Source organism: Ambystoma mexicanum, chromosome 8, assembly GCF_040938575.1.
Source record: "Ambystoma mexicanum isolate Mex_15411 chromosome 8, UKY_AmexF1_1, whole genome shotgun sequence".
Taxonomy (NCBI): domain Eukaryota; kingdom Metazoa; phylum Chordata; class Amphibia; order Caudata; family Ambystomatidae; genus Ambystoma; species Ambystoma mexicanum.
Window position 1 is genome coordinate 1,040,575,824 of NC_090929.1, and position 27,512 is coordinate 1,040,603,335.

Sequence of the window (27,512 nt, forward strand, 5' to 3'; positions counted from 1 at the left end):
ATTGCCTCTCTCCCTGATGGGGACGGTGGCACTATGTAAAATGGTGATATTCCTTAGATTGCTCTATTTTTTAAACAATATACCATATGTGGCCAAAAAGATGATCTTTAAGATGCTGGATGGTAGAATTGGGGAGCTACTGTGGAACTCAGGAAGGTGGAGGGTATCCCTGGTGACACTACGGAGACTGAGGTTGGAAGACGGGCTGGACATGCCGCACTATGAGAAGTACTGCATAGAGGCCCAATTGCAAATGGTACTTCAGTGGTGAATTCCTGAAAGGACTGGTGGGAAGTTTACAGACCCACCGACAAGGGCTGGAAATATTATGGACTCCAGTGGGGAACAAAGGGATGACAATTGTATTTGAGGCAATCAGAGAGGTATGGAAAAAATATGTTCGAAAAAGGAAATCTGAGGGGCCATACAGTGGGAGCTTACCCTGGCGGACGGACCAGAAGTTAAGGCAGGCTCGTGGAAGGGCAGGGGTGCAGAGGGGGTTTTCGGGGGCAACTGACATTTGCAGAATGGTGTGTGAAGAATGAACTCCAGAATGGATTGTTTCTGACATACGACGCAGTAGTTAAAAGGCTAGCAGAGTTATGGGAGGGAATACTGATGGAACCAAAGGCAAGCCCGCTATTACAGGTAATACTGGAGCAAGCGGGCGGTGAGGGGGGTGGTGGCGCAAGGTTATCAGGCATTAACAAGGCCTTGCAGGTGGAGGAACCCAGGGGGGAATTGAAGGTAAAAGGAAAATGGGAAACTGATGTTGGTGTTCAGATATCTGTATGTGACCAACCAGATTACGAGCAATGAAGCAAACCTTAAGTGATGAGTGCACGAGGTGCGGGAGGGCACCAGCGGGACACTGGCACATGGTCTGGGAATGTGGGGTCATGGCGAACTACTGGGACAGGGTGGTCAAAGGGATGAACGATTTGTTAGTGACAAAATTGGACTGTAACCCAAGAGTATGTATATGGGGAATATTTCCAGAGGGGAAAAGTTACAAGTCGCGGAACAAGATGGTGAGATTCCTATTGATCTTAGCCAAGCGCTGGATGGCAATCACCTGGAAGCATCCACAGGGGCTGTCAATAACACAATGGCGCAGGGATGCCCGTAGATGGGGAATAGCCAAACTGGAATGATTACAGGCTGTCCATGCTCACACAGCGGAAGAAGGGATAACGGCGGACTGGGGTCAGCTGCTGAATGACCGGTCTATATCCAAAGACCTGAAAACACCATGAGATAGGGGAAAAGGAGGAGGTGAGACAGCAGGGGAGGGGAGGGGAGGGGAGTGATAGGTGGGGAGAGGTTCCAGAGTCAATCTCAAGAGAAGGTATCCGAAAGTGGGGGCTGCCATTTAAGGGAAATGAGGAAAGGCTGGCGAAAGGGAAGATAGGGAGCAGGCACTATAAAGAGTGCAGGGGAATCCGTCCAGAAATGGAGGGTTCAGGGTGGTTGGGGGCGGGGAGGGAGAGGATGTAAGGGAATGTTGGGATCATCTGTTTTTGGTATGTCACTACAAAATGCCAGCTGAAATCGTAGGTAAAAATGCCAAATGCAAGAGCAGTTACTTATTTGCAATCCTAGTTTTCTAGCATCAGTATTTTCATTATATGCATTAATACTGCATAATCCTGCCAAAGTGTGGCATCTCAAAGCACTTTAACCATGATAGAAAGTACATTAATTTGCTACTATAGATGGCTTTACCTAAACCAATTTAATCTCCAAAAAGCATGTTAATTTATTTTAAACTGTTGAGAAGGAAACAGCATGCATTTTCAACATTTATCTGCCGCCATATGGCTTCATAATCTCCTGATATTTGTTGTCTGTTTATTTTGCAAGTTATTGCATTAGGTTTCTCACATTCATTCCCAATTCAACTCCTGAGTATATAGGAATTAGCTTTTTGATAGATTAAATGAAGATGCCTGTAGCGATTGTTAGGAAATATTTTCCTTTTGCTACTTTCCCTCCATAGACAACAAGGGGATACCCCCACATTTTGCTTTGTGTTGAACCTTTCCTGTTTTTTGGAGGTAAGTGAAGCTTTTTTGCTTGGAGCCACAAGAGTTTCGCTTGTCCTTTGGCCATCTTGTAGTTGGACCTTCTTCCTGCCCTGGAGTGGCCGGATTTGCCATTTATGGTATGCCTTTCCTAGGGAAGTCTCCAGCCTTTGTGGGCTAAGTGGCAGTCTGTGTATTTGGCTGCATGTGGGGACTGGGTTTGTCTGGATCCAGTCCACATATGTGCCAGTGTGTGTGTGTCTGTAGCTGGGCATATGCAGTGGCCAGAGGCTGTCTAGGATTGGACAGCCCCTGCCAAGATTGAATGCTGTAGATCCTTGCCATTGGTGGGTTGGGGGCAGCACCCTGGATAAAAGGGGGAGTCCTGAAGCTATTCTTCAGATCATCATTGGAGCCAAGACCATTACGAAGGAGAGCAGCCTGCTAAATAGCCAAAACTAATAGTTGGAAAATCGACAGCAGGCCTTCATTCACTTGCTTAGTGAAGCCCTTTCTCTCTACAGATCGCCTGAAGACCTTCATCCGTGCTTGACCCATGAACTGGGGAATAACCAGTCCCGATCTTTGCTTGAATATGGAGCCACTGAAAGCGCTCAGAAGAGACCCAGATACATCCTTTTGGCTAGCCAGATGTCTTCCTGGGCTACTATGCTGCAACCCACGCTCTGCAGAGTTAAGTCTTGGGATTCCACATATCCTAAGCTCATGAACAACAAGCATATTCCATGAAGTTGCAGCCCTCCACCACGAAGAGACACCTTGCAGGACAATTTTCTTTTTTTCTGCCGCAAGGGTCACCCTCTGCCATTTTCTTCAAGCGGCCATTGTTATTCTTAGGCTGCATCGCATCCTGGGAGACCACTGAGTTCGCCGCCATAGAGGTGGTCCAGTAGTAAGTTGTGCCCTGGGTGTTCAGTTATCAACATTCCAAAAATGATCCATTGGAGCCAAGAACCACGATCTAGCAAGACCCAACAACATGACACCTGAAGTGACCTCTGCACCAGCGGCCCTTGGATTTCTCCAAAAAAACCAAGCCACGAATCGAGAAGGCCCAGCAAATTCAGGAACTCCTACAGTGATCCTTGAGTGAATAATCCGAGTACAGGGGAGGAGTAAACATACCTGTTTTGGCCGCCTCAGTCTCCATAGGGTTGTATGGGTGTATAGTCCTAATCCTACCTCTCCTTGCGTAGCCTTGAACTTTGTTGCTATAGTCCGGTATCCTCCCTTGGGCCTAATTAAGGTGGTTGAAGTTCTGTTAAAGACGTTCCTCTTGTTTTTATTCTATTTTGGAACAGTTACAAACTACTTGTTGGCTCAAGCTAACACTTGTTCATACTTCTAGGGAATAACTTTCTAAGAATAGTACCCATTTATAAGGTTTTGTATGGTGTTTGCAAACACCTTTATTTTCAACCTATTGGCTCTCAAAGTGTGATTTATATACCTGGATCTAGTTCTTTATTCACTTACTTTACTAGTTTTACAATATTCTAAAAACAGACCTAGATGTCTTTTAAAAATTGGAGTCGTAGTGCTCTTATAGTTCATAAAGGTGAATGTGTATATATTAATAGTGAATGTTTTAGTGTGTTATTTATGGTTTTTCCTTGATAAGTGTTTGCCTAAGGCCTAAATAAATGACTATTTTTTTACATTCTGCCTAACTTGTATTAAGAGGGTGGTGTGGGGGTGTGGATATATATATATATAAAAGGAACCCTTCACCACTCTCATGCCCTTCTAAGTCTTGATGTTCAGTTACGCTACCCCAAAAGAAAAGACATTAGTGTTTGCCCTTATTCATCAGCACAAAGTAGCGTCTCAGAATCTGACCACAGGGTTGAGTCTAACTGAAAATCCATCCTAACAATGAGGAACAGGATTATAAGTAAAGTCACTCTCTTTCATGGGACCTTCTATAATGCTTATGACCAAGCCTATCCACCTAAAAAGGAGAAATAAATAATCTAGTAATAAGAAAATAGAAACTAAAAACAAAATTACAAAGATGCTGTGAACAATAAAGATTACGGGGGCGCTATTGCACTGCTAAGAAAATGGCTGCTTCCTGAAACGCTCCAGCAATGGCCTGTAATCCTCTATAAAATCCTATGACCTAAATCCCTGCCCTCTCCACGGAACCCACAGAACAGAATCCTGAAGGGGTGGGGCAGCATTTGATCCTGGTCCCGACTGTGTGGGGCACCCCTGTGAAGAGCGCCGGGGCGAGAGCTGGCCTGGACTGACACCATATCACCGGAAAAACAGACTGGGGAGAGCAACGGTGCAGGCCAGCAGGTACCTGTGTAACAGAGAACAACACCAGCACTTGGCTGCGGTCCCTGGTGTTCGGCGTTGAGGCAGCCCTGTCCCGTACTCCCAAGATTGCTGCATGCGACACCGTCGCTGGGCGGTGACTCCTGGAGGAGCTGAGAAGAGGAGCGTGGAGGCTTGTTTCGGGCACGGCTTCCCTGTGGGGAGCCCTGACTGTAGTGACAGTGAGCCCAGGAGAGCCTTCACTACTGAACCCCCCCCCTGAGCGACACAGGCTGGATGTCCCTCCCACCCCCCTCCAACCATGCACCAGAAACCGAGGGGGATCCTGCCTCCAAATCCGGGCAGCAGCTAAAGCTGGGCACCGCTTTCTCGAGCACCTACATCGGTACACTGCGTACAGTGATCCGGGAGGACGCCGGCTGTGGTGCCCTAAGAGCCACGTAGAACGCTGGGCTGAGGGTTAGGCCACTGGGTGCCCACAGACTTCTCTGATCATCTACTCCGCGCTGCCAACATGGGGACCCCTCTCCAGCCCCCACTCCATGGGGCCTCCTTGGGACAAATAACATCTGGGCCCGTAAATTACCTAACTGACGGGTAGGAGCCCATATTCATGGACAGAGGCAGGAGGGACAGCATTTGTGTGAACTTCAGTGACGCGGCGCCAAGGAAACTGCACTGCTGACCCTAAGCTCCTAAGCCAGAGGCCTAGGTCCCAATATAAAGAGAAGATTAAAACACATTCATAGGGGGAACAGTAATACACTGCACAAACCTGAGCAGCACCAGAAGTAAGAACCCATACCTACATATTGGTGGTCATCTAGACGTGCCATTGCACATTTCAAACACAACCTGACCTTGGTGGATGTTACTGTAAGCTTCTAGTGGGGTCCCATCCCGACACCCCTTCCACTAAAAGCAGGGGTTCCCAAACAGAGCCCAATATAGCCCATTGACTACTTCCCTATCCTGGATTTTGAAGGACTGGCATATGTAGTGTGCAACCGTTTAATATCCGGTAACAGACTCGGAGACTGGCGCTGTTAACCCGCTTCCTAACCTGCGAGGCCTCCCCTGCCAAACAACTGTATTGTAGTGCCACAGTAATGAGACACAGTGATCCGGACGAGGTGTGGGCCACTGCTGGATCTGCGCAATGGTCAGCCCCAAAAGACAGGCCAAGATGTATCAATTTGCCCGACCTGATCAACCTCCGCCCTCTCCTCCCAAAGTCCAGCACCAGCTCAGGTGGACATGAACGCACTAAACCAGAATCTGCTGGCCTTGAAAAGCAGCACGGACAACCTGGGGGCAAAGATCGATGCCCTTACCTGAAAGGTGGATGTCTCTGCTATACAAATAGATAAACGCTGTGGCCGGATGTCGGAAGCAGAGCAGAGGATAGGTGAGGGTGAGGACAAAGTGGCTATTCTACAGCGGGAAGTGGCCGAACTACAACAAGCAGTCAAGAAGGTGGTCGCGAAAAACGATGATCTAGAGGGCCGGTCCAGGCAAAATATATGCATTCTGGGAATACCGGAATCCACACCGATTAACAACATGGAGAAGTTTGTGGAGAAACTCCTGGTGGAAGTACTGGGGGACCCCCGCTCACAAACATGTGCATGGTGGAAAGAGCTCATTGGTCACTGGCGGCGAGACCCCCCCCCCCCCCCAAACCCCATCCAGGAGTCGCCCATCATAGCCAGAATCTTCAGTGATCATGATAGAGATATCCTGCTTCGCACCGCCAGGGACAAGAAGGAACTGCGGTGGGGTCAGCCACAATTCGCCTCTTCCCGGACTTCAGTCCATTGGTCCAGGAACAATGTAAGACTTTTCGGTCTGTTAAAAATATTCCTCAAAAGAAGGAGGTGTAATACTACATGATATACACAGCCAAGCCACAGGTGCTTTATAAAGGCTTAGTGAACTTCACTAGACTGGAAGCGGCCGAGCGTTTCGCAATGAATCTCCCAGATCGTGGAAGGTCATCTCGACATTCGCCCTGATGTCGTCTTAACACTTTAATTGGAACTACCATATAGCTGACTGGCCAATTCAAACGGCGGGTTCCAGATGTGAAGGAACGGGATGTGGAATCGAGGAGTGTGGCCGTTGCCACAAGGAGCGATTTGGCCACCCACAGCTCCCCATTTCCTGCAGACACTGCAGACATTGTTGAGAATTAGTTGATGAGGATTGTTTGGGAGTGGAGGGTGCAGGGAGTGGGAGCCGGTTGGTTTACGTTTCTGGCATAAGGTGGGGAGAGGAGGATACTGAAGCTTGGTACAAGGATTCATTTAATGCAGTTTGTGTTGGGGACAGCGGGAGGGCTTGGGAGGCAAAGCACAGAAGAATAAGTAGACTTCCATCACATATCAGGGAAGCCCACCAAAAATGGTCCAAGGAACAACCCAAACACGCAGGAGCTACTGAGCCAGAAATACTGTACTACTACCCGCAACATGGGAACAACCGAGCCTGGGAGAAAGTGAGATAAAGTAATATCGCTGATGACATGGAATATATGCAGGTTCACTAACCAGAAAAAAGCAAGGCTGATAGCAAACTATAGCAAAAATCATAACGTAAATATTCTATACTTACAGGAAACACACCTAGCTCGGGTGCGTCCCCTCCCCCCCCCAGCTTGGCGGGCTGGGGAATCTATAGAAATAGATCCTTATGTACCACGCATTCCAGGGGGGTAGCGACATACATAAATCGTTCTCTAGAATTTAAGTTACACAAACAGATTTGTGATGACGAATGGCACTTTATAATAATAGCTGGGGAAATCTCTGGTCAAAAACTTATTTTGATGAACATATACGCCCCTGATACGGACTCCCCTGATTTATTTCACCAAGGTGCCAATCATATCCACAAATTCTCGCACTACAATATCATATGGGCAGGAGATTTCAATATGGCCATCACATTAGACCTGGCTAGATCTACAACACAGCAGACTTTACTGCGTGCAGCCTCGGCATGGACTCGTATCACAGAATATCACGGGTTACTTGATGTATGGCGAGGGAGGCACCCCACAGACAGGGAATACTCTTTTTCTAGTGTCCATGGCAGCTCCTCTAGAATAGATTGTATCATGGTTACCACCCCCACTCCTGGCTAGAGGGGTGACTGAGGCCGAGATGCTCCCTACGACTCTTTCGGATCACTGCCCAGTGTTCACTGGCATTACAGGACTAGCAGGGCCCCCGAAACTACTGAGGTGGCGGTTCAGGGCTGGTGCTCTAGATGATATTGTGTTCCGTGGGGAAATAGGTCGAGACATACAATCATATTTTCTAACCAATGTGGGGTCGGTCCCCGACCCGGGGTTTGTCTGTGAGGACATCAAAGTGTATGTTAGAAGATGTTGCATTTCAAAGGAGGGAGGGGATACTGAAAGCTCTACGTAAATCAATGCATAAATTAGAGTTGGCCATTAAAGAATTAGAGAACCAACAGGGCCCCCCCCCCCCCCGAGACATGCAGCGCCCTAGGAACAAAAAGGGAGGAACTGAACAACTAGCAATGAGGGTGGAGAGGTACCTTGGAGACCTGGTTGCGGCAACTAGATCTGGGCAAGGGTACTGCTCCAGCGAGAACATAAATTGGCACCCATTGTGGGGGTGGAAGACCCGAATGGATGTCTTACTGGGGAGCTTGTGGGAATTATTAATATTTCCTGCATATACTATGACATGCTATATACATCCTGCACCAATGTGGGCCATGACACTATAACGCTGTACTTCGATAAAATTGCCCTACGGGAGGGGGGGGGCGCTCGGCCCGGATCAAGGGAAGAGTTTAAACACACCTATATCGGGGGGAAGGGATACATAAAGCTGTTCTTGCACTCCCGAATGGAAGGGCCCCCGGTTATATGGGATAATAGCAGAATTGTATAAGACCCACATAAACCACTTGCACCCACATCTCCGAGATATGTATGACAGTACCCTGGTCACCGGTGTCCTTCCTGAATCCACTAGAACAGCCCTGGTGACAGTGCTCCTCAAATCAGAGAAGGACCAACAGAAATGCACATCATATAGGCCACTGTCACTAATTAATACTGACAACAAAATATTGGCAAAAATATTGGCGGACAGTCTTATACCACACATGCCTGCACTAATCCTCCTGGACCAGGCAGGTTTCATTCCCGGCCGTTCCACCCAAAATAACCTAAGGCGACTGTTTACGCTCACGCATAATGTCGACCCAGAACGCAGAAAAGGCCTTCGATCCGTGGAGTGGCCGTTCAGGTTTGAGGTCCTCCGCCACTCCGGGTTTGGTCTCACAATTATAGGTTGGGTCTGCGTGCTATATACAGAACCTAGGGCGGTGGTTTACACAAATGGCATGACATCAGAATGTATTCACCCAAAGCGGTGAACTCGACAGGGCTGTCCCCTGTTGCCGATCTTGTTTGCTCTTGCAGTGGAGCCTCTAGCCTGTTACATAAGAGAATGTCATGCACATAGAGGCATACGTATACACTCGCACCTCACTATAGTTTCCCTATATGCGGACGATATATTACTGTATATCAAGCACCCAAGACGGAATTTACTACAGCTGACACAGGAGATAATGAGATTCAGAGACCTCTTCGGACTCAGAATAAACTGGGATAAATCAGAAGTCTTACCTTTGACCCCAAGCGTTCAGCAAACAGATGTAGGAAGGGACTTTCGATGGTGTCCCCAAAGTATAAAATACCTGGGTATCCTGATGACCCCCTCAATAGGAGAGTTGTATAGAGAGAACTATGTGAGAGCTCTGGAACTACTGGAACATAGAGTGTACTTGTGGATCCTGTTACCCATCTCCCAGGTGGCCCGTATTGTGCTAGCCAAAATGGTGATCCTGCCCAAACTACTCTAAATATTCAATGTGCCTATCTGGCCTACGGTGCAGTTCTGGTCACGGTTCAATAGCCTGCTGGTGTGACTAGCCTGGGCCGGCAGGCAAGCCAGGGTGCGTTACGACACTGTTGCGCTGACATATGAACGAGGAGGATTGAAATATCCTAATTTATACTTATATTTCCTAGCCGCACAGGCCCGATACGTGGCTGGATGTGGGTCCCCTAGTATCGAACAAACGCACTCAATACTGGCAAAGGCTACCGTGTCCCCAAAAAACCAACAAGCGATGCTATGGGGCACACAGGAAAAAGTGTCACGAGCTGAGGTCCAACCAATAGAAGTGAAATGTGAGGCCTGGCGGTTAATTGGTCAAATGATGGGCAATGTGGCCTGCCGCTCCCCAGACTTCCTATACAAAATCTGCAGAATCCCACTCACACACAAGAACGTTTTCCAGGCACACTTTGAAAAAGGGAGCCCAGACCTTGGGTGACAGGATACATAATGGAATAATGGACAATTTATAACATGGGATGTCTTGAAGGCCAGAGGCGATTGGATAGTCGTGACCATGTTATTGTGTTTTAGACAGAGAGGTTATAAGAGCTAAGTGACCAGAGTTCCCACGGGCACCTGCCCCCCACCCAATACTTCAATATGTACTCAACCCACTGTCCACCAAAGAGCTAGTGTCCGCCATCTACAAAATGACTAGAGCGGGAAGGGAGATGGGCGGTGAGACCCATAAGAGTCAATGGGAAATGTCACTAGGGACAGTGTTAAATTGAGAGCAGTGGAAACTCATAGGTATGCAAACACGTAATTTGTCCCTAAATGGTCGATTTAGAACAATGCACTTTAAATTCCTTCCCCAAGTCTACTATTCTCTGGCCCGTCTGGGCAGATTCTTCCCTCAGAGATCCCCTTTATGTAAAAGATGCAAGGAAGACTCAGTCGATTCTACCACGTAGCGTGGGCCTTTTGTGGGGGCGGGGGGGAAATCGAGGCAGCAATGTTCGAGATGTTACTGTCCACATGGAATTATAAGCTGGAATTATGGCTATTAGCACTAATTGAGGATCAGAAAAGACTACTGGGGATGGCCACTGTGACGGCAAGATATAGGATAGCGAGAACATGGGGAAAGTGTGAAGCACCTAGTTTCCGGAACTGGTTGAACTTCATGAATACATGTGAACAAAGAGAAACACAGTATGCATCTACGCTCCCAATCAATAGTTGACCAATTGATTACTGGCACCCATTTAGGCATCATTAGTCTTAGTTTATGGAAAATGCTCAAACGGGGGGGGCGCTGCTGCACACAGGAGAAAATGGAGGCTCCTGTGTGAGCTCTGGCAGTTTCCAGGGGTGTGCGCCGTGATAAATGATCTCTTTTGATCCGGTTCTCCATGAAAACTGCGTGGGACTCGCAATAAGAAACATAGAAGCCCCACGCACCAAACTCCGACGAGCACCTGCAGACCCTCCCATGGACATTCTCACGGCGGTGGGAGTGGAATAGACTCCCGACCCTGCTCCGTGCTTGAGAGGGAGAGGTTAGACGGGCCCTGCCTCCCTGCCGACACACACATCCTCATCCGCCGCACGGCAGGCAGATCACGCGGCAGCCTGAAGCCGCGGAGAGGGCACAAACCGCAGCTCCCAGGCTTCGGGGGCATCAATACTTAAACTCTGCTGGTCTGGGCCGCGGCGCCCTCCTTCCATATGCGGCCTACTGGCCAACAAAGCAGAACACTCCGGTCGTCCCAGCGGGGCCCCCGGGACACAATGACGAACCCTGCATAAGCTGCGCCAGTCTAACCCCATGCTCCCACCTGCAGCCCTCGCGCCACACGGCAGTTACATATGGTGGAAATGACCGTAGCATGATGTAGAGACGCTGGCAATCCCCCAGCAGTGATCAAGGCATCTCCCAAGGGAACTGGGGGCCAGTACCGCAAGACGGAGCACCAGCGGGTCTCACTCTGTTGTGGCTGCTGACCACTTCCTGAGCAGCCGTAATTACAAGACGTGAAGGAGGTATCCTGAACCACCAACTGCTCCTATACCACATCACCATTGGCTAGGGCTGAAAAATGGATTGGTGCGAAGACACCGCAAGAGACACTTAAATCCGCCCAAAAGAAAGGCAGAGGCTACACGTGCTGAATCTAACGACGGCCCTGACACCCTACCCGAAAGGCAACTGGGGGGGAGGGGGCTGCTTAGTAACGCCCTTTACAGAGAGCCCATTTGGCCAGTACGATGCCCAAGAACTTTGGCCACAAAAAGAACAGAGGCACAATAGACAAATTTACGACCACAATGCAGAAGGACACGGCTTCTGACCCCGAAGGGGATATGTCCACACAGGAACAACAAACTCCCCCGACCACAATAATGGACCCCCAGGCGGTCTTTGTGGCCATGCAGCAGGGTTTCGCAGCACTTACAGACAAACTAGATGGAATCACAGCGAGTGTGGCCACCATTAAGACAACTCGATAAGACTACCTCCCGCATGACTGAGGCTGAAACAAGGATATCGGGAGCAGAAGATTCCTTGGAAAATCTGAAAAACACTTTCCACTATGGCCATAGAGCTGGGCACCGTGAAATCTAAATGTGAAGACTTAGAAGCGAGATCCCGCAGAAACAATATTCCCATTATAGGGGTCCCGGAAGACGCAATCAGAGGAACTATGGAGAAAGCGGTAGAAGATCTCTTGCGCATGGTTCTAGGTGAACCGGGTTGGTCTCCGATGCTCCTAGTGGAGAGGGCACACAGATCATTGGCTCCGAAGCCCAAGCCAGGGGCATACCCAGACCGATCATTGCACGCATATTAAACTACAGGGACAGGGATCTGATCTTACGAACCTCCAGAGAGAAACAGGAGTTAAGATGGGAGGCTAACGTAATACGCATCTACCCAGACTTCACACTGGTGGTCCAACAGGAAAGAAAGCTCTTTACTGGGGTCAAGAAGATGCTTTGCGATCGACAAGTGCAGTATGCAATGCTCTATCCCGCTAGGCTTAAAATCCAGCATCAGAATAAGTCATATTTCTTCACATTCCCTGAGGAAGCTGCAAACTTTGTATAGACACATATCCCTCCAAACAATGGACAACCCTAGAAGGTGGTTATTAAGGAAGCTGTGGGCCACATCATCCCCAACACGCTAATGACACAAGAAGAATAGCAACGGGGAAGGCTCCCTATAGAATCCCACGTCTGGAAGCAACGTAACGTAAACTTCAAATGAATAGACAACAACCCGGGACATCGCAATGTGTGAGAGGAACGAGACGGAACCGGTAATGACACTTGGACTTGATATCGGTGCGCGCACTGGAAACACCGCAGCCCCCCCCCCTGCAGCAGGAGCTTAAGACATTGATGGGAGGGGAGGGTTGGATATCTAACTGCACAGTTGAAGTTTGGGGAACTGTGAGGTAGGGGGGGAGGGGGGACCAGGGGACGGTTGGGGGTTTGTTATGCATTAGAGGTTAATAAAAGAAAAAGCACACAGGTGGTACACACAAAGGCGCTAAAGAATACAATGGAAGATCACTGGTGCACACACATATGCAACTACCACACAGATAATGGGTAACAAAGGTAGAGACAATATCAATTTGCTAAGCTGGAATGTAAGGGGCCTTGGCTCCAAAATAAATAAAAGGAGGATCATGGCATATCTTGATAGGCAATCTGCTAAGATTATATTCCTGCAAGAGACGCATATGGGGCCCAGACAGTCCGAACATTTGATACCCAATTGGGGGGCCTTTCGATATTTCACAACATACTCCAGACGGGCTAGAGGTGTCGCAATACTGCTACATAAAACACTACCTTTCCAGCTCATAAAAGTTGAATGCGATACAGAAGGGAGATATGTACTGCTCCATGGTAGTCTTTATGACAAAGAAATAGTCTTCCTTAATATATCTGGTCCAAATACTGACCAACCAGATTTCTACTCTTCGATCTTTGAGAAATGAGCAGGCTTTCCAACAGCTCAAGTGATTTGCGTCGGGGGAGGGGAGGGGGAGGACACGGCGGTTTGGGGAAACTTTAAGCCAGAACATTAACAAAAGCAGCGCAGGCAATACTCATACATATGTCAGACCTGAATCTCAAGGACGCCTGGAGAACATTACACCCGGACACGAGAGAATATACATACTACTGTACAGTGCATGACATGCACTCCAGAATAGACCTATGGCTAATAGACACGGATAGCATGGCATGGGTCGTTGATACCCGCATACACCCCAGGACATACTCGGACCACTCCCCAATACAATTAACACTTAGAATCCCCCACAGGCCAAATGACCGTCCACTATGGAGATTTAAGCCGGCAGCGGTAAGAGACCTGGTTTATAAAAATTCAATGGAACAATACATACATGAATATTTTGATACAAAGAAAATTCGGTCTCAACCCAGGCTATACTATGGCAGGCGTTTAAAGTTTGGTCAGGGGTCACTCGATATCTATAGAAGGAGGAATCTTGAAAGATATCGGGGGTAGACTAACCCGATTAGAGACACAAATAGCAACCCTACAATCCCAATATGTGCTTACCCCGTCACCTCAGATCAGCTCGGAAATCAAGACCAAGCTTGAGGAATACATTGAAGCAGCAGATCAGGAGGTCAGATACTTCAATAGACCAATGGCAGGGAGGAGATACGGGGAGGGGGAGGCGTCCCGGGAGGTTATTGGCTAGAACGGTGCGTGGTGAAAGGGGCCCCACGAACATAACCTGCATAATCACAACGGATGGTACAGTAACCACTGACCAGATGAAATTAAAAGATACATTTTATGCATTCTACAAAGACTTATACTCCCCACAGAGCACTGTCACAGAACCCGAAATAGAACATTATCTCTCCAAAGTACCCACAACCCTTGTAGCAGAAGCCACTAGGAACCCATCACTGAAGCAATAAAAGCACTACCTAACGGGAAATCCCCAGGCACGGATGGGCTGGGAGCTGAGTTCTATAAAGAATTTGGTCACATACTAGCACCCAGACTAAACGCAGTGTGGATTGAGGCAATACAAAAAGGGGAGCTCCCAGAAACCACGAGATAGGCAATAATTACTCTTCTGCTGAAATCAGGGAAACCCCCCCCCCCCCGAGGAATGTGGGTCATAACTACCGTTATCCTTAATTAACACGGATGCTAAGATCTTAGCGAAGATCCTAGCTCTTAGACTCATGCCATATATGGTCCATGAGGATCAAGCAGGGTTTATAATGGGTAGATCCACAGCAACTAATATTAGACGATGCCCAAGGAGTGGCAGTCTCCCTAGATATGCAGAAAGCGTTTGACACAGTCTCCTGGCCCTTTCTCTTTGGGGTGTTGCGCAATTATGGGTTCGGCCCACAATTTATAAATTGGATTAAAATTCTATACAAGCTGATTCACTATAACACATAGGACACACTATTCCCCGGCTAAGCTTAAGAAAATATATCCCACTATGCCCGGCACCTGCCCAAGATGCCACAGTGAAAATGCTAACATATTTCATATGTTATGGCACTGTACAGAACTGAAACAGTATTGGTCAGAGGTCTGCGGAGCACTGGATATGATGGCAGACCAACCAATGGAGTGGTCTCCGCTAATAAGCATGCTAGGGTTGGTGGGGAAAATGAACCCGACGTGGCGAAGATTGTTAAATTTAAGTTTGTTGATAGCCAAAAGGGCCATATTGATGAGGTGGAAGAACACTCAACCGCCGACCATAGAAGACTGGAACAAAGACATGATGTGGGCTAATGATAATGAGGAACTGTATATCGACTCAGTGTTGCCTCCCTCTAAACCAAGGAACATATGGGCAAGGTATAAACAATACTTGTCAGAATTAGCACAACGGGACTGCCCGACACCAGAGGGAAGCCAAGTGGTGTAAGATGTATTACTACTGAAAAGATTGTCACAAATGTATGTGTATAACCTGTTTGCAAATATAAAGTTGGTAAAAAAAAAAGAAAATGCTCAAACAACAGGGGGGGAACCCCGCAGCAAAGTGACTTAACCAGTTAATAAAAATGTACTTTATCAACAATGTGGATAACGTACCCAGGGTAAGGTCAGTCATGGTAATGAAGGAGGTGCCTGAATGATGAATACGCTCTATTGCATTGTGAAAATAAAAAGACCTGGACAGATAAGAACTGATCTCATGGGTACTGGAAGTTCTTTAATGGCAATATGTGAAGTGGAATGATTGGTCTGTAATGTGTAATATCCTATGCATTCCACCAGGTAGCCTGGAACGGAGGGGGTGGGGGGGCAGGAGGGAAGTTACAGGTTGTATGGGTGCTGTGCCCATTGTTTATAGTTGTGTATAAAAAATAAAATAAAAAAAGTTTTTAAAAAAAAATATATATAAAACAAAAACAAGGCTGGTCTTAGCTGAAGTAGATGCTCTAGAATCCATCCAACATAGTTCTGCCTGGAAAAAGGCATGGACAGATTTCCAAGTAACTGCATTGCCCCAGAAATTCTGATGATGTTCTAACTGACCAGCAGTTACAGCCTAACACCTATTTGTATTGATCCCGAGTTTCACCGGCATATTTTTGTTCACTTTCCAGTAGCATAACAGAATGCAAGAGAAAATCGCTCTAGCAATTGAAACCTGTCAAACTGGACCCATATGGCAAAAATACTTGCTTAGATTTCGTAAATCATTAGTTCTGCCCTACTAGTATCAAAGTGCCCTTTTATAGGGTGATGAGATTCATTTGTTCAAGTAGAGGCAGGGCAATTAAATAAACTAACGACAATACAATAGTCTGTTATATTTGGAAAATGAGTGCATATACTAACCTAATCTGACTATGCCATCTAGTTGATTTTACAGGCAATGGAAAAACAACCCTCCAGGAAATATGTTACAGATGCATTCATGCATAGGGTCTGTTAAGGCAGTTTTTGCCCAACTCTCTGTTGAGGGCTGTACACCAACTAACCTTAAAGTGGGCAGAGCACCTAGTCCAAAAGGTTAGCCCAATCTCTCTTAAAATGGTAATGTGACAGAGCAGTCAGTATTAACAAACTTAAAAGAGGTGCAGAAAGCTGAAAGAAATGTACAATTAGTTGACACTTATCCATAGAGCTTGACTAGTATCCTAAAATCGATACACTTAAGTTACACGCGCGCGCGCGCACACACACACACACACACACACACACACATCTATCATTTAAAAAAGTACGCTAGTAAACAAAACACAAAGGAAAATTATCTACTGCATGTGCGGGGTCAAAAATGTGAAGCAGCCAACTTTATGAAGGATTTTCAACAAATGTCATTTTATTTAATTAAAAGGTTGGATAAACGCCCAACTATCCCTACCCTTATGAGGATTTCCCTGCCTAAAATAAACTAAAAGGAAACACTAATAAAGGACGCCTGTCCCTCACACTTATACAAACAATAAAAAAAAGAGGCTATGCATGGCACTTCAAAGGCATCAAAATTAGTATAACAGTTAAGTTCGTAATGTAACAACAGTCACTCCTTATAACCTGAGGGAATTCTCCTTCCCCAGATGTAAGCCAAATCCTAATTTGTAACAACGTTCCAACACAGTTCTTTGCATCTTCAACATGTCAACAGAAAGTTCCAATACTCCATTGATTAAACAAAATAAAAAGGTTTTCTCTGCTTCGAACAAGTGTAAGATTTATTCTATTCAAATTAAGAACAGTTTCTCAGTTCAACAACAGAAACAATAATTGTCTTGGTGAGGATGATTTGCCGTAGCTAAAATGTTCTAAAGAAATATAATTCATTTATAGAAGCTTTACACAGTTCTTTCAGCACCACAAGCAACATACATGGTTTTTGTCAGTATCACTTTATAACACTTCTTCATCTTCTACCTGGTTTACACCCATGCCAGGCCTACTCCTCTAAAGGTTTGTCATCTGGGTATACTCCCCAATCCGAACAGCGTTTCAAAACAACAAGTGCTTTTGTGGTTAAGAACAATGACAAATGAAAAGAAGTGAACCAATTTAACAATATTCATTTTGTAGCTTCAAACGTTTAACAACTCTTTAGGGAAAACAAGATTTTTTAATACTTCGCTGAAAATAATGCTCATCTTCCTCTGAATAACCTTGCCACTCTTGTTTCCCCTACTGCACAAGTAACCAAATACTTATAAGGGTATAATCTTCTCCTGCTTCTCCCTTGCCTTTGGCAATGTGGGTTTGGTACCAGCTTTTGCTATATGCTTTACAAAGTATGGGCAACAAGTTTCACAACTTATGAACCTTTCATTAGCCCCCTTTTGCTTTTGGCAAGATCTGTTGAATTTGAATTGCCATGATTTTAGTCTCTCTTGGCTTGGGCAATGGTTGTCTGTCTTGGTTCTTAATAGTATTCCCCCATCAGGCTGCTAAGTATTCCAAAAACTCCCAAACTTACACTCTTTTGGTTATGTTAAATAACGCTGCTTAGTAGTTTGGTATTCAAAATGACTTGCATGACCACTTTCACTCATACGCAAGTGCTGCTTACTTGAGAGACACCTGCCTTGAACACACGAGTGGTTACAGGGTCACTACCAGTCTGAACTCACAAGGTAAGACGTGCACATCAGATTCACTCGCTGCTCACAGGACTTCTGCTTCTGTGGCATCTCGCAACCTGGCAAACTGCTTCTTCTGGTCCGCCGTCGCCCCTGCCACCTGCAACCGGAGTTCTGTTTGCACCCGAGGCTCTCTGGTGCATGCCAGCCACCGGAGACAGCCTCCTGGGAAGGAGACCTCTGCACTTCAAGCTTCTGGAGGCAAAGACCCTCTCAGGACCGGCAGCTGGTTTCTGCCTCACAACGGTCCCAGTGTCCTCTCCCTCCTCCAACTTATGCGTCTGGTGCCCACATGATTCAACAACTTCCTGCTCACTCTGCTTCTTTCTTATGGCCTGCACCTCAGGGGGCCTTTTAAGCCTCCCAGTCTCACATCGGTATTAGTCATTGTTAACGATCTGACCACTCCTGCAGCATTGTACCTTTTTAGTCCCCTTTGTCCCAGTAATTAGGGAATTATGGGACTCAAAGTCCCTAGTGGCAACATTCTTGTTTCTTCCATTTTACAATAAGCCATCAGAAGTTTGGAGTCTCGGGGAAAAGTTAAATAAGGGGGTTTCCCACTCTTCCTGACTTGCTTCCCCCCTCATGTGATCCTCCCACAGAATACCACCCCCAGGGTCAGGAACAGAAAGCATCTGCATTACCTTGGCCACATGAGAAGGGTCATGTGCCGGGATTTGGGTGGGGGGGTTTGGGGGAATCATTACAGATTCTTCACATGTATTATAAAAAGAGTAAATTGTCATAAAAGAAAATGCAGTCCATTGCTATATTGTAGGCTCCCCATCTGGTGAAAGGCACATTACATATAAAGACAAAGGAGAGAAGGGAACCCTACATTAAAACAGAGTAATACTAGTTACACAAAATCCCATGCGAATACTAACAAACCGTGACCCTAAACCTACGACATACTAAGTGGAGAATACATATGCACACATCACAGAACACAAAGGGCCGAGAGAAAGGAAAACACTTCTAAAACACAGCCAGAGGCCATCAGAAAGCCAGAAACATTTTGACTGAGGGCACCAAGGCATTACACTTCGACAAAAAACAGACAATGCCACCAAACATAGCGAGTGTCAACAAGCATTCACTTTAGCAGAAATTAAATGCATATCTTAAAAAATATATATAAAAAATTGCAAATGGAAGCTACAACTCCAGTTCTTGGCTTAAATCTCCCGAGATGCAAACTGAATGCAGGGAAAGTGTCAAGGGGCAGGTAAGGTTCCCAAAGTCACACTTAAGAGTTTACGCTGAGTAAAATGTTCCCCATTGCAATCAACAGGGCAAAGTCAATAGGCAATCCACATGTATAGGGAAACAGCAGTTAAGTCCCAGTTCTACCCCCAGAGATAAGGATCTGGAAGAAACAACCCTGGAAGGGCCAGATGAGATCCCAATAATGAAATCCATCCAGAGGAAGACTCGAGAACCAGATGCCCCAGTAGAAAATGCTGCACAGCAGAAATCAACCGGAGGGAAACCAACTGGGAAAATGTAGCCGAGACCCACCTGAAACACAGTCTTGACCACAAACTATGAGGACCCCTGAGGACAACTATCATGAATAACCCACAACAGAGGCCCACATTAGGTACATTTTAATGGTGTTGGTTCTGTAGGCAAGAACAAGGAACTGATCAGATGAAAGCTTAGTGCCCAATTGACTAAACAGTCACCCAGTGGACGACCTTAGTTTGGCCGCCAATCACAGTCCAGACAGCACACAAAGCTCTTGGTGGTCAGTAAATCTACTATGACGAGTTGGCTGTTTATTATAATGATTTTCCCTTGATGCACAATCATTGTATCCATTACATTTCAAAGCTAACTTTCATTTAGATCTGTGAAAAACTGAAATCTAACACAACCTTCGGAAGAAAGGACATTCTTACAGTCTCACCTTGTCCTTCAAACCGAAGGCCCTAATGGAGCATGGAAAGACAAAAAATCAAGCAGAGATAGGACAGGTCCAAGAGTCCAAACCCTACTCCATGCTCCAAGACAAAAACTTAAACCACCTGCAGAGATACATGGATGACTGGCAGACCAACTGGCAGAAAGGAGTACATCTAGGAAGTTATCAGACAGGTACCACTATTTATACCTTATTCCGTGACCAGCCAACCATGAAAATCAAGGCTGTTCAGTCCACCCCACTCCACAAAATGGGGGAGCAGCTCTCCCCTAAACAGCAGGAGCAGTTAAGGCAGTATTTGAACAACCCTTGGGGTGGGGTGAACAGCCACTAACTTGAAGGTGAGGCAGAGCACCTGTCAAAGAGAAATCCCAAACCTCCCTTAAAACGTTCGTGTGGCAGAGAAGTCCAGATTAACTCAAGTGGGGAAGTAGAGTGATGCAAAGGTACAACCAGTGTAAGCGCGTATACACAGAAAATACACCACACTGGTATAACTACAAACATACACTTTAAGCTATACATGTATAACTCTATTAGTTTTATAGGTCTTTTAAAAATACCTAGTCCATACATAAAAAAACAAAATGGTCCTAAAAGCCAACACACCCCAATACATTATTGTAGGTCTAGTATAGGCACACTACATATAGCTAGAAGGGGGTGGAAAGAAAAGGGAGCCAGACATTAGAAGGGAGTCATAGTCAAACGGGATCAAAACGCCAACAATAAACTCCCAGTCAATGTAGAACCAACATCGGGAAAACATTTACAATGCAACCAAAAGGTAAGATACATTAAAGCTGATGGCACCAAGTCCTTGGACATGAGGTGAAAATAGATTGTGCCACTAGTAAAAGTTGTATTGAAATCAGGCATGCACAAAAGAAATTAAAGACCGGGCATTAAAAATACATATACAATCATAGATAAAAGCACACATTCTAGTCTTTTGCCTTAAACTCACTGGACCAAAATTGGATGCAGCAAAAATATTCAAGGTGTGAAGCCATCATAAGGCAAGACACAGACAACAGATTTAATCCTCTAAATAAATGGTTTATTTCTCTTAAATGTCAGGATGAAGTAAAGCCTAACTTGCCCTATGAAAAGGTGGGATTAACCGACCTACAAAATATTAAGGGAAGTCTGTGTCAGTAAGTTCAACTTTTAAGTCTGTTGGTGTCCAAAACCTATCCTTGCCCTCACAACCAAAAGTAAACATTGTGTAGTGATGTCAGCAACAAAAGAAAAAGTGTTCCAAATAAAGTTCCGAGCTTCGCCCAGCTCCCGGCTTATTTCCAACTTCCCCAAGTTCGAAATAGTTAACAATGTCTTGGGGTTCCCTTCCCAAAGAGGTTGGTTCTTCCAGCTTCAAAACTACAATCAGTTCAAATTGCCTGGTAAAGTCTTGGGGTTCCCTTCCCCAAGAAATCAGCTATGTCCAGGCTCTCAAAACAAAACATTTCCAGTTCAATCTCTTAATCATCCAGGGTTGTCAAAAATTAACACAGTTTGCTTTCTTTCTCATTCACTTCAGCAACTGTTGAACAATTCAACTTCTGTAACGTGGCTTCTTTATCTTTGCTTTCTTTGGCTTTTTTCAAGCAAGGGTAACTTGGTCTAAGCATAGTTGTCTGACCACACTATCCACCCATTACAGGTCACGCAACCGATAACCCTTGGCACTTTGCTATTCGTCAGGCTTTTTGCCAACAGAGGTTTTCTGTCTCTAAACCTGTGTCATTGGTCAACAATCAATTCTGATTCTCCTTGCCAGTCTCTTGGATTTGCCACAACACGTATTTCATACAACACACTGCGTGGTGTTCACCCTGTTCCAACACCAAACTTTCACATTGTTCATAAGTGCTCATCACTTGCTTTTCACTTGGTTCATAACCTCCTCATATCTTTCCTTTAGTTCGGTATTCAATAACACTTGTTGCATTCTTAAAAGTACTGATCACACTTTGCAGCTTGTTCGGTATTAAAAAAAAACTCAATTTGGGCTTCAACAATAACTAATAGTTTTCAGTTTGTTCAGCATTTAAATATGCCTGCTACCAGTTCCTGCAGTGCCCCGGTATGAGTGTTCCCATCTGTACACTCACCGGTTTACAGCCTCTCCACGGGGCGTCTGATTTCTCCTTTCCAGCTTCCTTTAGCTCTGCTTGTGCTTTTCGGGAGCGCCAGCGAGAAGCGCTCTCCGTCCTCAAACCTTGCTGTGTGTAGCTCTGCTCTTCCTGCGTGGAAGCTACTGGCGGCCTGTGGCGATCGGGAGACTTCAGTGTCCGACAGCTTCAGCTGTCGACATGGGTAAAGGGGATTTGCAGGTTTCTCGACTCTCTCACGGGCCCAGCGTCTCCGTCAACCTCCTGCTCTACATGGCATCCTTCCCAAAGGATCTTATCCAGCCCGCTCCACGTCTGCCAGCCACCTACTTCTTGCCAGGTGCGTTTCCCTGGCGGCCTCACATTTTATGCACCCGGGGCCTATTAAATGGTTGTAGGCGCAAGTCCTTTACCTCAGTTGCTTGACAATAGTTAAGCCTATTAGCGGGAAATGCCTGGGTATTGCAAGGGTACATCTCCACAGTCCTCTTCCTCGTTTCATTGGCGAAGTAGTGTGAAAGAATGTAAGTGTGCAAAACTCCAAGTTGTCTCCTGCTCGTCCCAGTCTTAAAGTGAAATGGCTGTGGGTCATTTTGTGTGTAAGGAAGAGGCAAAGACCGACAATAGCCTACAAAGGCAGGAGGGGGGAGTAGGGTTGATTTTGATAAGGGGGATACTATGTCTCACCCAAAGACATCCTTTCCTGACTCCAAGAGGAATGGTCCTTCCCAGGCAACCTGAGAGGACGATCCAGAGGGAGAAGAAGTGAGGATGCCCTCAGTTTCCTCACAAATGGCAAGTACGTACTCCTTAAGTCCCTTTGCAGACTTTCAGATAAGTGAAATGTTTCCCATAGAAGGCAACGGGACAGAGTCAAAAGGCAAGCAATGTGTATGGGCAAAAGACAGGCAAGTGCCAATTCCACCCAAAGGTGCAGACGTGGTAGCAATGAAACTCAGGGAGGACCCAAAGAGACCCCAATGAAGAGCTCCTTTGGCAGGTTCCAAAACCAACAATCCAAAAAGATGCAGCACAGCAGGATGGGCCCCAAAGTGCTCAGGGAATTGTTCCTGAAAAGCCAGTCCCAGGAAGGAAAAACAAGCTATTAAGTATAAATCTTCTTTGTCAGGTGTGGTTTATAGGATCCAAAGAGCCAGGGACTTGAACCATGGCCCAATGACAACTCCCCCCCCCACACAATGGAAAAGAAGAACAAGTGCCTTTTCCAAGCAGTGGTACAGTGATGAAATGAGTGCTGCTCTGCAGGAGTACAGGGATGAGTAGTGGCAAAAACGCCCAATCAGACCCACACTACTACTAAAACAGCAGTGACCTCTAAACAAAGGTAAAACCGGCACCGCCTCAAAAGTACACCTCCTTCGCCTCTTTTGGTAGCGTGGGTTAAGAGCAGGCTTCTTCTCCCAGAGGGGTACGAGCCTATACCAGTAGCAACCCAAACAACCAAGTACGATGATTCCACACAAAAAAGGATTTCTTATCAAGTTTCTATTAAAGAAAAATGACTGACCCAATGTAATGTTCTTTCTACTGGATGTTCCTCCCACGGATTCCTCATCTTCGATATCCTGCTTGAAGTCTTTGGAATCTTTTTCAATAGCAGAGGGCATTGTGCAGTTTCGAGTCAATGTCCCTTGGCGGCTTCCATTCCTGCACTCGGACGGGAGGTCAACAATGGTATAAATAGCAAGCACTGCGCCCGCTGCCTCAGCTCTAGTTTTGCCCCCCCTTTCTGCACAGCCGATTTGAGGATTAATAACCTGCATGGGCATTGAAAGAGGCTGGGAGTGCGATGAGGAATCCATGGGAGGAACATCCAGTACCAATAGTCCAAAGTAGGTTTGGTAAATGATATGATATGATAGGATATGCGCGGACCCGTGAATCGAACCTGTGTTGCTCTGTGTCGTCTTGCTTCCAAGGCGAGAACGTTGCCGCTGAGCTATCCTCCCGAGACACAAATATTAAAAACTTCAATCAGTGTCGTAACTGGGATAATCTTCCCCAAAGCAACTCGCTGCCACTTGCTAGATGCTCAATCAAATCTGCAGGTACAAGTAGGAATAACATTGTGACTATTCTTCAATCGCAAGACGCAGAAAAAAAAAACAGCGTGTCAGTATAATCTTACCAATGGCCTGCTCCTTAAAAATAAACAAGAGTGCAAATATTCATCATTCGATTCATATTCAACGGTATAATGTCCCAAAAAAGTAAAGGTGACATGGCATCAGTGTTATAAAAGGGAATGGTATTGTACTGTAGCCCTAGACGACTCCCACACTTTGTGAGACTAAGCCTTCACTGCTTTTCCACTCTACCTTGATTGGGTTTTGGCTACCCTGTGTCTCTTCCCTGTTGAGCACAAATAAAGTGGGCTTCTGAAATCCTCCGCCCAAGGGCTGATTTTAGTTATCCATTTTAACAGCTGTTTCATAACATCTGGCTTCAGAAAATGTTCTCTTCAAAAAAGTGGTAGTGAGCAATTTGGAGGCAGTGCCATCCAGGTTCAGTTTGCACAACCTTTCATTGAGAGCCTTCAGGGTTGACTGACACGCCCCACCATCTGTGCAAACGCACCAAAGACCAATGCGGTGTGCGTCAGTAAGCAACACCTTTTCTTTTCAGTCTGTGCATCTTTTAAACCATGTTTTGGAGTCGTCATTTTGAAGAAAACGTTGAGGATTTAGAACCTTGCAAATTTTAGAGGTATTATTAAGCGTTCCGTGAAGCTTGCTCAGTAAGCAGAAAAAAGGAGCTGAGGTCACAGGGTGTGTTGCGGGCTATATTACAGATGCCAACATCACATGCAGCACAGAGGATGGAGCGCTTTGAGGAAGCGAGACTCCAATGTCGCACGGTGCCCTTGCTCGTGAAAATGTTTATCTGAAGCTGTAAGGATATATCGAAGAGGAATCTGTGGGAGGAGGCAAGCCATTAGAAACAACCAATACAACAGAAGACATGATACCGAAAACACCATCCGGAAATGAAAGGCTGGAGCTCATGATGTATGATCTGAGAACTGCAGGATAATTTGATCGACTGAATCCAATCTGCATGAGACACGACTTATACCCAATGAGTAAGCTATTCTGGGTAGAGATGAGCATAGAAGTATTCTTGTTCACTGAAAAAGTGCAGAGTCCATCCAGGCCAAGAAGAATTAGTAAGAAGTCACAGGGAATGGGGCAAAGATCAGCAAAACCGATATGTTTTGAGCTTTTTTCTGAATATGTCCAGTGATCCTGCTTCACAAATGACAAAGGAGAGTTAATTCCATAATTCTGGGTCTGCCGCCGAAAACAGTCTGTTAGCTCTACTGAGACAATTTGACTGTAGCACATTCAAAAGGTGACCGTTCACTGATCTCAACCTTCTGGTTGCTTAATGCCAGTTTAAAAGAGAGCAGAGATAAGGAGGAGGAAGCGGGGGGCATCTCATGCCTGCATTTAAATACCATGCATATTCATAGAGTATTTTAAAGTATTTTAAATGAGATCCACTGACATACAGGGAGCCAGTGTCAAAAGGGCAAGATGGACACAAAATTAGCTAACCAAAAAACTAGGTGCGTGCCCAAATTTTTAGATCTTTTGTAATTTTTGAATGAATTTTGTTGGCATACCCAAATATAGCGCATTACCATAATTGAGATAAGAATTAATAAGCGAATACAGTAGCATGCTCGGACTTCGGACTGTAAGGGTTAAGTAACAATAGGTGGAAGACAGCCCCTCTAGATTCCCAGATAATCCCCAAAATTCTTACTTTGGAGGAGAAATTAAAGTTACTCACCATAGTGACTAGACTACTCGTAGTCCATAGTCCCCTTTCATCCATCCTTGTGGGTGTCCACCATGCGGACGGTACTGGAACCTTTGGCAGGGAAAAATGGAGCTTCCCCATTAAAGTTAGTATTGCGTGCAGTGGCGTGGCCACAAGCGTGGGAACACCCTGACCCCCCCCCCCCCCCGCACTGGAGTCTTTGCATTTCTGCACCTCACCTCAGTCCCTTTTGAACACATTGGACGCTTGGATACCTGGCAACACTATTTATATTAGCACCTGGCAAAATAGCAGCGGAAGGTGGGTGGGACATATGGCAGGAAGGGGACTATGAGTACTCTAGTCACTAGGGTGAGTAACCTAAATTACACATACGTCTGTCCCCTTCCCTCCATCCTTGTGAGTGATTCCACCGAACAAGAACGTAGGGTGGAGCTGTAATAACCTGCCTCATGTCTAGGAAGAAGCAAACAGGTTCGGCAGAACCGCCTGACCAAACTCAGCATCGCGCCTGGAGCCTGCTGATGGCATCCCAAGAAGCATGTCTCTGAAACGCCATAAACGTGGCCTTAGCCCTCACTGCATGGGCATGAATCCCCTACAGAACTGGTTCGCCAATGGCAGCATATGCCTCACAAATGGCCTGAAACATCCAACGGCCGATAGAAGTCTTGGAAGCCTGAGAGCTGGATGACGAACCCCCAAAAGTGACAAACAATGCCTCTGACAATTCCTTGGACTTCCTGAAGGATTTCGGCTAAGAGAGGTAAAACCTGAGGACCCTTTTGAGGTCCAAGGAATGTAGAGCCCTCTCTGCCTCGGACTGCGGGTTCAGGAAGAACACCAGTAGGCACATCTCTAGATTCAGATGAAATGGAGAGACCACTTTGGGCAAGACGTTTGGTTGAGTGCGCAAGATGACCTTGTTGTTGTGAAAGGTGGTAAAGGGCTTGCATGACAAAGCCTGCAGCTCACTGACCCTGTGCGCAGAGGTAAGAGCCACCAACAGCACAGTCTTTAGTGTCACCAGCCGGATGTCCACCGAAGCCATCGGCTGAAAAGGTTTGCGCTGCAAGAACCACATTGAAGTCCCAGACCCGGTGCGACATATGGGCGAGGAGAAAAAGCATAGACAACCCTTTGAGATGGGCCTTGAGCACTGGGTGGCTGCTGAAAACACGCGCTAAGGGTAATTCTTGTATGCCCCAATGGCCGCCAAATAGGTGCAGCAAGTATTCACCTGTACTCCAGAATGAGCCAGGTGCACCAAAAACGCCAGTACGTTGTCCAACGGTCAGTTGACAGGATTCAGACGCTTGTCACAAGCCCAGTGGCAGTACCTAGTGCATTTGTTCTTGTATTGGGACAGAGTAAAGGGCGCCCTGGCCTGTTGAATGATGTCCCAGTTGTCATCCAAAAATTGAGCATGCTGTAGCCTTACCTGGTCAGGAACCAGGCCGCTAGGGCCAGCTCTGGGATGTATTGACCCACTTTTGCTCTGCTATGCTGCATCACTGTGTTATGATGGTGCCAGAAATAGCAAAATGGCTGCAAAACCCTTTTGATTGCCAAAACCTCTGGAAATCGCACAAGATGGATGCCCAATCTGCCACGTATGCTGTCAGTGGTGGAACAGGGATCTCACTCCTGAAATATGTCACTGTGCTCCACAACTATTGAACATGGAGTACAGAAGGAAAAAACACTGCTTTGCTAAATGAAACCCAAAATCTTGCTTTAAATCCCTTTTTCTCTGTGGCCGAAACTGCAGAATGCCAGTACAGAA

General features: G+C 46.3%; 1 protein-coding gene across 9 annotated transcripts in view; it reads right to left on the minus strand.

Moving 5' to 3' along the window:
- DLG5 (discs large MAGUK scaffold protein 5) overlaps window positions 1-27,512 on the minus strand; it is a 1,559,980-nt gene that overhangs the window by 410,068 nt on the left and 1,122,400 nt on the right. The gene's annotated exons all lie outside the window — the stretch shown is intronic.